This window comes from Micromesistius poutassou, assembly GCF_964030765.1.
Source record: "Micromesistius poutassou genome assembly, chromosome: 6".
Taxonomy (NCBI): domain Eukaryota; kingdom Metazoa; phylum Chordata; class Actinopteri; order Gadiformes; family Gadidae; genus Micromesistius; species Micromesistius poutassou.
In genome coordinates, this window is record NC_140276.1 from 2,782,740 (window position 1) to 2,795,001 (window position 12,262).

Sequence of the window (12,262 nt, forward strand, 5' to 3'; positions counted from 1 at the left end):
GCTCGGCTTTCATGAGAAGATGAGGAGGACTGGGGAGGTCCAAGACGGGGGGGGGGGGGGGGGGAAGCAAGAACATATAATATAATAGAGAGAACGGCGGGAAAAGAGGTTTCTATCTGTAAATCGGAATATGTATAAATGGATTGACCCTCAACCGTACAATGCTTATCTAAAGTGACGTTTTATCTGAGGCAGACTATTGATCAGGGCAGCGTATTTCAGCATCGATCGCATGTGCCGGCGACGGGGCAGGCGGTTTGCCCTCGACCCCCCCCCCCCCCCCCCGCGGAGCTTACTGTGGGCTTTCTGTTGTTTAGAGCTGATAAGAGTTATAATCACAAGATCAATAACGCCAGGGCTCATTGGCATTTTCCTTTGCAAGTTTTCTGCTGTTGAGGCATTTCTGCTGGAGGTTAAGACCTGACCTCAGCTCAATTTTGGATCGGTCTTCCTTTTGGCAGTGCAGGTATCATGTGTTTCCTGTGTGTGTGTGTGTAAGTGTGTGTGTGTGCATGTGTGCGTGTGTGTGTGTGTGTGTGTGTGTGCATGCTTGTGTGTGTGTGTGTGTGTGTGTGTGTGTGTGTGTGTGTGTGTGTGCATATGTGTATGCATGCACGTATGTGTGTGTGTGTGTGTGTGTGTGTGTGTGTGTGTGTGTGTGTGTGTGTGTGTGTGTGTGTGTGTGTGTGTGTGTGTTTTGCGCCAGGCCACACGCAAGTTCCTGTGTCTCTAAATCAGTGGGTGCACCTGAGGTTGGTCTGATGAGGGAGGGACAGAGGAGAGATTAACACTCCCTGACTTACGGCCTCTGTCATCTGAACCCCTGCTTCTAATTTCACGACACAGGAAGTGCCCATGAATCCATCACACATGCCCCCCCCCCCCCCCTCCCCACACACACTCACACACACACGCAGAAATGATCAAGCCGCGCAAAGTAATTATGTTCAAATAAATACACTTTAACAGACCGACATATACACCTTGAGTAAACACTAACTCACGCACGCACACACACACACACACACACACACACACACACACACACAGACATACACATATACATGCACAAATGCTGCTCATATACACAGTCACACACACACACACACACACACACACACACACACGTTAAAAATAACAGACACAAACTAATTCTCATACATAAACAGACATATACTCACAGAAACACACACAAAGACAAACAAAAAAAGAATACATAGACACACACAAATGCTCACACAAACAAAGACACACACAAACCAAGACGCAGACAGTAAGATGAATACATCAGACTTGGGGTCATCTTCTTTTAATTGCCACTTTTTGTCCCCCAGTAATGTTGAACACAGCTTTTCCAATTAAAATGTTGAAGAGCACTTTTGGTTACAAAAGTGGTTGCTGCGACCGTATCAGCTTTTCGGTATCAAATAAGCTCTTCCCCGATCCGAGCTCTTCCAACTCCCCGCCAATCTCCCGCCTTCATTAGCCTTATCGTCTCCATCCTATTATCCATCCGGACGTCACGAGCCAAATGAGCTCATTACACACCAGACGTTCAGGTGGACGTCTGGATATTGACATAGTGGGGCGGGGGTAATGAGGTGGCACTGATACCCCCCCCCACACACACACACACACACATGCGCGCATACACACACATACACACACACACACACAAACAAGACTAGTCTTTTGTCTTGGGCCCTAACCCATAATGAGTGTGAAATTGAAACAAACAACAAAATACATTTAAAGGGTCTGTAGGTTCGATTTGAGTTATAATGAGAGAGAGAGAGAGAGCAGAAAGAGAAGCCAGAATTTGAAACAAAACCCAAAAAAGTACTCTCCCTCCCTAAAAGTTATCCTGAGCATTCATCAGTAGCTGATAAATGGCTCTGGCATTTAGAACAAATGACATTAAAATTACTACAAGACCTTTAGAGTAAGGGTTTTAAATTTGGAGAAACCAGACAGATTTTTTGCTTTCTTTTTTTCTGTGATGAAATCACCTGAAATCATCAATGGCGTTCACACTGGTCAAACCTAAATTGTGTTTGATGAATACAATACATTTCTTTATTTCCCTCTCATTCCGAGTTTATAGTTGGTTAAGTACAACTTAAACCCACAGGTTTTCTCTAAAGGATGGCTGTTTCACCTATAAGGAGCTGGGCAGTGAGATTACAGGAGGCAGTACTCACACTTTAATGCGTTAAAGGTGGAGGTGTGGGTGGGTGGTGGGTGGGGGAGAGAAGTGGGTATGGAAGTATGGCAGAGCAAGATTATTAACGACAGCGGTCTGGAACGCATTCAAACTCCTCATGCGTGGAGAAGGAGGAAGAATCGATTCCATCCAGACGATAGCTCCCTGATGGTCATAACGAACCCCCGTCCCGACTGTGTTCGACTTCATAAAGACCCCCTCGCCCGCCTCTCTCTCTCTCTCTCTTTCTCCCCTCCACCCCCACCCCCACCCCCACCCCCGCTTCTCCAAATAACTGATTAACTGATTATGGAGAAAAATTGATTTGCTGCAATATACACAACTCCCCTCAGCAATTTAATTATTCGTTTTGGTCTATTCGTTTTCCCCCCCTCGGCCATTATCAATTTATCTCCATCCAATTCCATTTGTCAATTCACTTCACCTTGGCCATTCGTTCAGATACTAACTGATGTTGGTTTGGTTTGCTTTGGCCAATGGGGACATTTCTTTGATGCTCACACAGGTTTAGGATGGTGTAAGGGAGGTGGCAAGGAAGGAAAGGAGGCAGCAAGGTAGGGAGCAAGGAAGAGAGGAAGGAAGGGAACAAGAAAGGAAGATAGGGATCTACGTAAGTGGGAAGGGCGCAAGGTACAGAGGAAGGAGGGAAGGAAGCGAACAAGGAAGGAAGAAAGGAATCTATGTAGGTGGGAAGGGAGCAAGGTACAGAGGAAGGAAGGGAACAAGTAAGGGAGGAAGGGAGCAAGGAAGGACAGAAGGACTCGTGGCTTACATTTAAGTGTGTTGAGGGCTAACTCGTAGGCCGCCAATTCCATTCCCCCCTCCGTGACCTTGGGTAGGGCAGAGCCTTCTTGCATGCCGTAATTGACCAGCCGGTGGGACGCCGGCTTCTGCTGGTGATAGTTCTTGAAGACGGCCGCTGCCAGCAGGTACACACAGTCGGGGAACCCCGGCTGGCCGTTAGCAGGGACGGTGAACAGCTCTGCATGAGGAGCAGGGCTCTGCTTGGCGGCGGGGTCGTCCATCAGAGATAATGGCTTGAGGTCAGGCATCGGAGTGCCAGCATTTGTCTCTGGCCGTCTGGGGTTATCCCTCACCATGACGTCACCGTCGTGTGGGCCTCCTCTGGACAGCTCAAGATGAACACCTCCAAGTCCCCTTAACGATAATAATGCATGCACAATGTTTCAAAGGTATTTTCTTTTTATGTTATGTTCAGCATACAGATCAACGTCGTACGTCTACCACCTCTAATAGTTAATAAAATGTCTGACTGAATGTCTTATCAAAAATTGTTGTTCTTGTCAAATAAAGAATCTCAATAAGATCATGCCTTTAGAAGAGTGATGACTTTGCAAAATACCTTCATGTACATGTAGCCGGCCTGAACTTGCGTCGGCTAATTCTGCATTGTGTAGTGATTGAGTGGGGAGACAACTGCTGCTTTGCCACGTCTTTATTCTCTGTGCGGGAACACATTAATATATAGGTCAGTTATCCGTGCTGTCCGTCTCGCACTCTCTCTCCAGCAGCGCAAGTCTCCTACTTGAGAGGACGTTACATTACATGTGAATTAAGATGCACAATAAACAAATTAAATGAAACGAAAATACACCAAAATGAATAAACATAAAAACACACAAAAAGAGAGCTTGCATACCTGTGCAGGAACACATTAATATCGTAACGCTCACCCCACGGTGGTGCAGCGTTGAATAAACAGGCGATGTCTGGCTTGCAATCCTGCTCATTAATAGCAAATACTGTTGGCCGTGACCACGCCGTCCATCCAGCCGAAAAACACGACTTAACTCTCACAACCACGTCACTTCCGGACCCCTCACGTTGTCCTCCTCCCCACCCCACCCCCTCTCGCGAGACGATCCCCCATTAACCTCTACCAATAACATTAGTGCATAACCCAACACATGTGAACATTTGCATAGCTGCTGAACGCATAATAACAGAACCACATTAACCCAGCTCGTTACACAGCTCCCCCCCCCCCAACAAAGTCCCTCGTCCCGAGGAACTACACAAAGTCTCTGAAACGGGCCGGCCGACGTCCCCATCTCCGCGTCCGCGTGGGGGACGCAGGCGCTTCTGCCCGGTGGGTGGGGCAACGCCCCTGTGCAGTGGAAGGTGTCTGTGATGGGAAGGGGGAAAGGAGGGATGTGAACAGGGGGGTTAGTCACTGTCTCTGGGGAAGTATGTGCAGGGGAAATGGGGCTTTGATAGGGCTTGTGTGCCCCTGTGTGTAGCCGCGTGCAGAGGTTGCGCCGTCACCCCTCCTGGCGGGCGCCCGGGACTCCGGGCGCTTGGGGAAGGGAGGGAGTCCCCTCTGTACGGGGCCAACCTGTCTCTGTGGAGCGCAACCTTCTTTTTCTTTGCTGGCAGCTGGACCCGGTACACTACTTCACCCAGCCGCTCCACCACCTGACAAGGCCCCTCCCAATGACAGTCCAACTTGGGGCACCGTCCCTTCTTCCTGTGGGGGTGGTACACCCACACCAGCTCTCCAGCTTGGAAGTGTCTTCCCTTCGACCTTATGTCGTAGTTCCTTTTTTGTTTCATGCCCGCTTTCTCCAGCTGGTCTCGGGCAAAGTTATGGGCGGACTCCATCCGATCCTGGAGTCTCCTGGCGTACTCTCTCCCCGGAGGAACAGCAGGGGTGTCAGGGGGCTTGCCAAAGGCCACCTCCAGCAGACCATGGCCATGAGGACGAAGGGCAGGTGCGTGTCCCAGTCCCGTTGATGTTCCGCGGTGAGGATTGCCAGCTGCTTTACCATCGGTCCTATTGAACCTCTCGACGAGGCCGTCGCTCTGGGGGTGCAGGGCTGTGGTCCGGGTCTTATGCATGCCCGTGCGCTCATACATGGCAGCAAACCCGCGACTCAAAATTCCTCCCTTGGTCACTGTGGATGGTTTCTGCCACCCCGAACCTGCTGAACATGCCCTCTACCAGAGCGTCATCCACCGTCTCTGCTTCCTGATCTGGTATTGCATACGCCTCAGGCCATTTTGTGAAATAATCCATGGCGACCAAAACGTATCTGTTGCCTGTGTCCGTGTGGGGAAATGGGCCCATGACGTCCAGCTACTCTTTCCATGGGAGCCCCCACCGCCTTTTGTTGTAGTTGTGCATGGGACTGATCTGGGGGGCCCTTGTAGGCCGCGCAGAGGTCGCAGCGGCGGCAAAAGCCTCTACATCCCTTTGGACCCGCCCCCAGTAAAACCCCTGACAAAGCCGGCGGAGTGTTTTTGCTACTCCAAAGTGCCCCACTCCTGCGGTCCCATGGGATGCTCTCAGCAGAGCGTCTCTCAGTGAACTGGGGACTACCACCTACCACCTTTCTTCTCCCGTAGCAGGTTCCTTCCAGGCTCTCTGCAGTACTCCATCCCTTACTCTCAGCGCCTCAAACCTAGTCCACATGCCTTTCGTTGCAGTGGAGCTCCCAGTCACCTCCTCCCAGGGTGGTCTCTGACCTGCCTCAACCCACTGTCGCACCGGTTGTATGTCCATGTCCATGTGCATGGGGCATGTCTCCTCCTCGATACGGAGCTCTCTCTCACATGCTTCTCTCCGCTCACAGTACTGGCACCCTCCCAGTGCGCAGGGGCGGCGGGACAAGGCATCGGCGTTGGTGTGGCTGGCTCCGGCCCTGTGTACCACTGTGAAGACATAGGACTGCAGCGTTTCAATCCAGCGTGCAACTTGGCCCTCTGGTTCCTTGAAGGACATCAGCCACTGCAGTGCCAAATGATCTGTCCTGACAGTGAAGGGCCGGCCACACAGGGAGTACTTGAAGTGCCAAGGAGCTCTCGGCGCGTGACGCAGTAGCGGCGCTCAGCCTTGTTGAAGGTTTTGCTGAAATACGCCACCACTCTCTCCCCCTCTGGCCCCGCTTGAGCCAGCACTGCACCCATGCCCACGTCGCTGGCATCCGTGTCCAGAGTAAACTGCAACCCGGGGTCCGGGGGGGTGAGGATGGGGGCCTCCGTCAGTGCCTTCTGGAGGGAGTTGAAGGCTTGTTGGCACTGTGGCGTCCAGGTGAATTCCCTGCCCTTCTGCAGCAGGTGGTGCAGGGGGGCGGCGGTGCAGGAGAAACCTCGCACAAACTTCCTGTAAAATGAGGCCAGGCCGAGGAAGCTCTTCAGCTGTCATTGGTCAGTGGGTGTGGGCCAGTCTCTCACTGCATGCACTTTCTCCTCCAGTGTGCTGATGCCTTCTCCCCCCAGTCTGTGACCCAAAAACTCCACCTCCTTCCTCATGAAGCGGCACTTATTCGGGTATAATTTCAGGCCCGCCGCCGCCACTCTCTGCAGCACCAGCCTCAGCGACTCCAGGGCTGTTTGGAATGAGCTCCCATGGGCCAGGATGTCATCCAAATACACCAGACATCTCTGACGGGGGATGCCAGCCAGCACCCTGTCCATGAGTCTTTCAAAGGTGGCTGGGGCGTTGCACAGGCCGAAACTAAGGACCCAGAACTGCCACAACCCCCTGTCCGTACAGAAGGCAGTCTTTTGTCTTGCTTCAGGGCTGAGGGGCACCTGCCAGTATCCGCTTCGCAGGTCGAGTGAAGAGAACCAGGAGGAGCCAGACACCAAGTCCAGTGACTCATCGATCCTGGGTAATGGATACGAGTCCTTCCTTGTCACACTGTTCAGCGGTCTGTAGTCCATGCAGAATCTCATCTTGGTGCTCCTCTTTTTCAACACCATCACCACTCCCGAGGCCCAGGGGCAGTCTGACGGTTCAATAATGCCATCTCTTTGCATCTCTTCAACCGCTCTGTCCGCAGCCTCACGGTGAGCCATGGGGAGGTGCCGGGGACACGTCCTGATGGGCCGTGCACCCCCAGTGTCTATTTCGTGTTGGACCAGGTGTGTCAGGCCCACTTCATTGTCCGTAAAGTCAGATAACACCATCCACAGCTCCTCCTGCTGCCATTGCTCCAATTGGTCGCAGTTCTGTCTCCATATCTCTCTCACCGCCGACAACCTGTCCGTCTCCCCCACCGTAGTTGGCTGGGCTGGGGAAGATGAATGGGCGTGTGCAGAGGGGGGCTGACCGTTGCTGGGGGCATGGGGCACCAGTGGCAGGAAGCTGCGAACAGGGGGGGGGGTGTTTCTCTCTACTGGGGTTTTTGTGTCATGGCAGTGTGTTTCCATGGCTGTCCTGACCAGGGGGTGTGGCTTCGGGGACTGGGTGGGCGGTATCAGTTTAACAGTGGGGCCCCCGGGAAAGGTCAATGTGTTCTTCCCTAGGTCCAGCAGACAGCGCGCAGCCCTCAAAAAGTCCAGCCCCAGTATGCAGGGGTCCTGCACCTGTGCCACCCATACTCACCAGTCACTGTCCTCAGCTGCACTGTAGTCTGCTCCAACTGTGTCCCCACTGGAACTATATCTGGCCTCATCAGTGTTGCTGTGGAGCCCGTGTCCACAAGGGCCGTACGTGGGGCCCCGTGTATGGTGACGGGAACATGGCAGAAATTCCCAGAATGGGTCCAACCCACCACCATCGTGGATTCTGTATTGTCTGCTTCAGGGGGGAGTGGAGCTCCCTCTCCCCTCGTCTGTGCTGTTGGGCTCCTCCATCCTTCGCGGCAACTGCATGGGACACCATGCCCGGGGTCCGTACCGTCCCATCTATATGGGCCCCGGGCCGTTTCCCTGGTCTTTGGAATGCTTGGAGCACTTGGAGCACTGCCTTACCGGAGTACTTTGGTGTTTTACATGGGGCCCGGCAAGTATAGGCACCGCCCCTTTGCCACACAGGCTGCGCATACTCTCTGCTGTCATGCTTTGGAGGAGCCGACGTGCCAACGTCGAAGCTTCCGTCATGTGCTCTGCTCTGTCCGTCGCTTTCACTTCTGACACCAGTGTAACGCTCACCCCACGGTGGTGCAGCGTTGAATAAACTGGCGATGTCTGGCTTGCAATCCTGCTCTTTATTAGCAAATAAAACGGTTATCCCCGGTCACTGTTGGCCGTGACCACGCCGTCCATCCGGCCGAAAATCACGACTTAACTCTCACAACCACGTCACTTCCGGACCCCTCACGTTGTCCTCCTCCCCACCCCCTCTCGCGAGACGATCCCCCATTAACCTCTACCAATAGCATTAGTGCATAACCCAACACATGTGAACATTTGCATAGCTGCTGAACGCATAATAACAGAACCACATTAACCCAGCTCGTTACAATATATAGGTCAGTTATAGTGCTGTCCGTCTCGCATTCTAAACAAGCGCCAAATTAAACAACGGCCGAACTAAAAGAACGTTAACCCGCAAAACAGAACGTCTTTTTGCCAGCAACCAACACCCGTAGCCTCTAAATATAATTGCATACATTCGGTTTTAGGTGTTAACTGTGTTTTATAACTTTATAACACTTTATAACACTTATATATACAAATATATCAAAACAAATATACATATATACATAAAGGAAAAGATAATAAATTAAAGGAATAAAAGGATTCTTGGTGAAATATAACACTATAAATACACCGGTTACATACGTGTGTGTGTGTGTGTGTGTGTGTGTGTGTGTGTGTGTGTGTGTGTGTGTGTGTGTGTGTGTGTGTGTGTGTGTGTGTGTGTGTGTGTGTGTGCGTGCGTGCGTGCGTGTGTGTGTGTGTGTGTGTCTGTTTGCGATGAAGACGTTGAAACGACTTTCAAACAAATGATCAAAAGTAGAATTACTAATTGGTACTATTAGGTCTACACTTTCTACTGAGTAGTTCACACTTCTTGAACATAATAGTTAATATAAACCGTACGTTACCTTATGGATTTCTGGTTTTCTTTCCCAAAAGTGTGATATGATGTATCCAGCAGCCCTCACACTATCAATCGAGGTTCGTGATTCCAACTACAGTCCTCCGGTAACGATAACAGCATCCTAACGTTACCTGCTCGGAGTCTTCACTCCACTTTCAATCTCTTTTAAACCCTCTCGGACCAAAACAGTCGACGCGTCCAAGGATGTGACGACCTTTAGCCGTCTCTAAAAAATTTTTTTGTCATTAATTAACAACGTTTTTTTTGTTTTGTTTTGTCAAAACCTCGTTTCGGACTCACCGCGAACTTCCTCGGGAACGCGGATCTCCTCGGCCCCTTGCAGCGCGCCTCGATCACCATGGCAACCGGGTAAATCCGCGGTCCTCCGTGCGTATCGCCCCTGGTCCTGTTGACACAGCGTCGGGCAGCGGGCTGTAGTGAGTTGTTTGGTTCAGCCACACATTCGCAACACTTGCAGCCGAGTTGAAAGTTAGTTCTTCTGCCATAGAGCCAAACGCAATTTTTGTTTAGGCTACTACGTTGGGAACAATACAACTAAAAAAAATGTCCTGTTAGTTCCATCCAGATCGTCGATCTTTATTTGTAGGCTATCTGAAGCATGATTTATTTTTGCATCATTGTTTAGGCCTATGTTACAATGTGGTCTGCGATGGGGCCGAAGAATACTGCATTTTCGCATCTTCGCATTTTCGCTAACCCTAAATTTCAATCTCTTCTTTCAATCCCTAACCCTAACACTACTACCCTATCCCTAACCCTAACCACTACAACCCCAACCCTAACCACTACTACCCTATCACTAACCCTAACCAATACTACCCCTAACCCATCATTTACTAAACATCATCGCATGACGGTAGCAGTTGGGTGTGAATGTTCATGTCCTACAGGCTGCATTCAGACATTATTGGACCAGAACGTTCGCCAGATTTGTTACAGTCCAATATTTATATTAATATATTTAATATTTTCAATGAAAGGACTAAGGTAACAAAACATTGTTTGTGGGTGCCTTATTTTACACACACACACACACACACACACACACACACACACACACACACACACACACACACACACACACACACACACACACACACACACACACAGACACACACACACACACACACACAGGCGACAAAACAAAACAAAAACAAAACAAAAGAGATAATAATAATAGAAAGAAATAAGGCCTATTATTATTTAAATTTCCAGTAAATTTCTTGATCTCCCGTTTCTGAAATGTTTTGCGTATGTTACTACAAACTCCCAGCCTGTTCGTTGAGGACTTTGAGAAGATTTGATATTGACATGATGCTATGTTACTTTTAGTGCTAATATATGCCTATTAAGAGGTGCGGGTAATTCAGGTAGGACTGTGTGTAGACGTATTTTATTATGTGTATTATAAGGTGGTCCGCGAAAATTCTTGATTATAAAAAGTGGTCCACACACACTCAAAGTTTGAAAACCCCTGCCTTAGTTGCACTGGGCCCAGTGCAAATCTTGCACTGGGCCCCCCGCCATCTGCCCCCACCCATCCCCCACGCACTATGAACATGCATCCGCTCCCCATAGGGCCTAGGCCTACAGCCGCGCACTCATTACTAGAACCATGGACAGTGACTTAGCATCCCTACATCACACAACACATTCAAAACCCGAGCAGAGAGGGAAAAGGACGCACACACAATCATTATTAGAACCACGGACAGTGACTATTTGCATCACTGACACACTAGCCTACGATCAAAAACAGACCGCAAATAATCCATTCAGCTGAACACGCAACCATATTTCCCTAACAGCACAACGGTGGCCTAATCAAAAGCAAACTTGGCTCGGGAAACATGGGCTTATGTCCCTGTTGGAGTGGTCAGCAAGGCGCTGTGCATGCTCATACAGGGATTCATCAGTGGCACTATTCAGTTCTGAGGGTAGGATAGCCTGGAAAAGTTCAGTGGTTTCACGCAGAGGTACAAATCTCTGCAGTAGCTGATTGATAATAACGTCCAGGCTGGCATTAAAAACAAGATGACCCTGAAGTGACTCTCAGGGTCACTGAGCCTCTCATCCTCACACAGCTCATCATAATACCGCCCATAGCTACGCCCCTGCACACACACACACACACACACACAGGAGGGGGGGGGGGGGTAACGTCATGCGAGACCACTCCCATCAGGATACGTTTCATCAACGTGACCCTTCCCTTGAAGTAAAACTTTATTGTAACCGTGCCAGCATATCACAGCCAACGGACACACTCCCTCACGGTGGGGGCAACGCAGGCCTCTACCTGTCTCTGGAAGTCACATTCACACGTGGTTTACATTGTCACGTCACTGCCTCCGTGTTTGTTAAGAGACGTTTATGCTCTGCCAGCCCACTTAAGAGTCCTCTCTCTCTCTCTGAAGTCAACTCAACGGAGTGTTCTTGCTGACTCGGTCGGATCGCATCCTGTGAGCTGCTCCTCATAAAACATTTAATAAAAGTTAAGGCACAATTGGGCCGGCTCCATAGGCTCTATACACGTCACAAATCAGGCACACAGGCACACACACAGGCTCTGATATGACACGTTAAAGTAGATCGAGGGTTCTTTTACGTGTATTTCTTTTTAGTGTGTCTATCCACCTGTGCTAATGACATGCTTCCCGCGCACTTTGCTTGCTCTTTGATTGGAGCGTCGCTGGTCTTTAATGAAGCGGAGCCGTGCAGCTGCGTGCCCTGATTGCAAGCGTTCAAATGCTGTTCAGATCAGACCGAATGTCGACCGCTTCAGAATATTGTCACTGGTTTCCAAGTACATCAGCAGTTTGGCTGCAAAAAACCTCCAGGTAGGTTGAAGTTAACTCAATAAAGAAATAAATGGGCTACATATGTTGGTAATTAGCCTATATAAATATCAAATAGGCACTGCAATAAAATAGGCCATATTGCTACGCATAATTAGACAAAGTCGTGATGTGCTTGCCTCAATCTGTAGGCGTGCGGGCCCTCAAAAGTGGTCATAAAATCACGGTAGGCCTACATTTATTTTTGACGTTCAAGGAACCAAGTCCATCAAGGCCCTGGCATTTGTTGAACTACAATAGACAACTGAAAAATGATGCAGGCCTACTCTTGACCTACACTTCTTCAGGGAACGGTTAAACTACTGGTTGTGTTGTGTAAGAAAAAAATGAAGAATGAAGACTGCGCATGTGCAAGAAGGTAGGCCT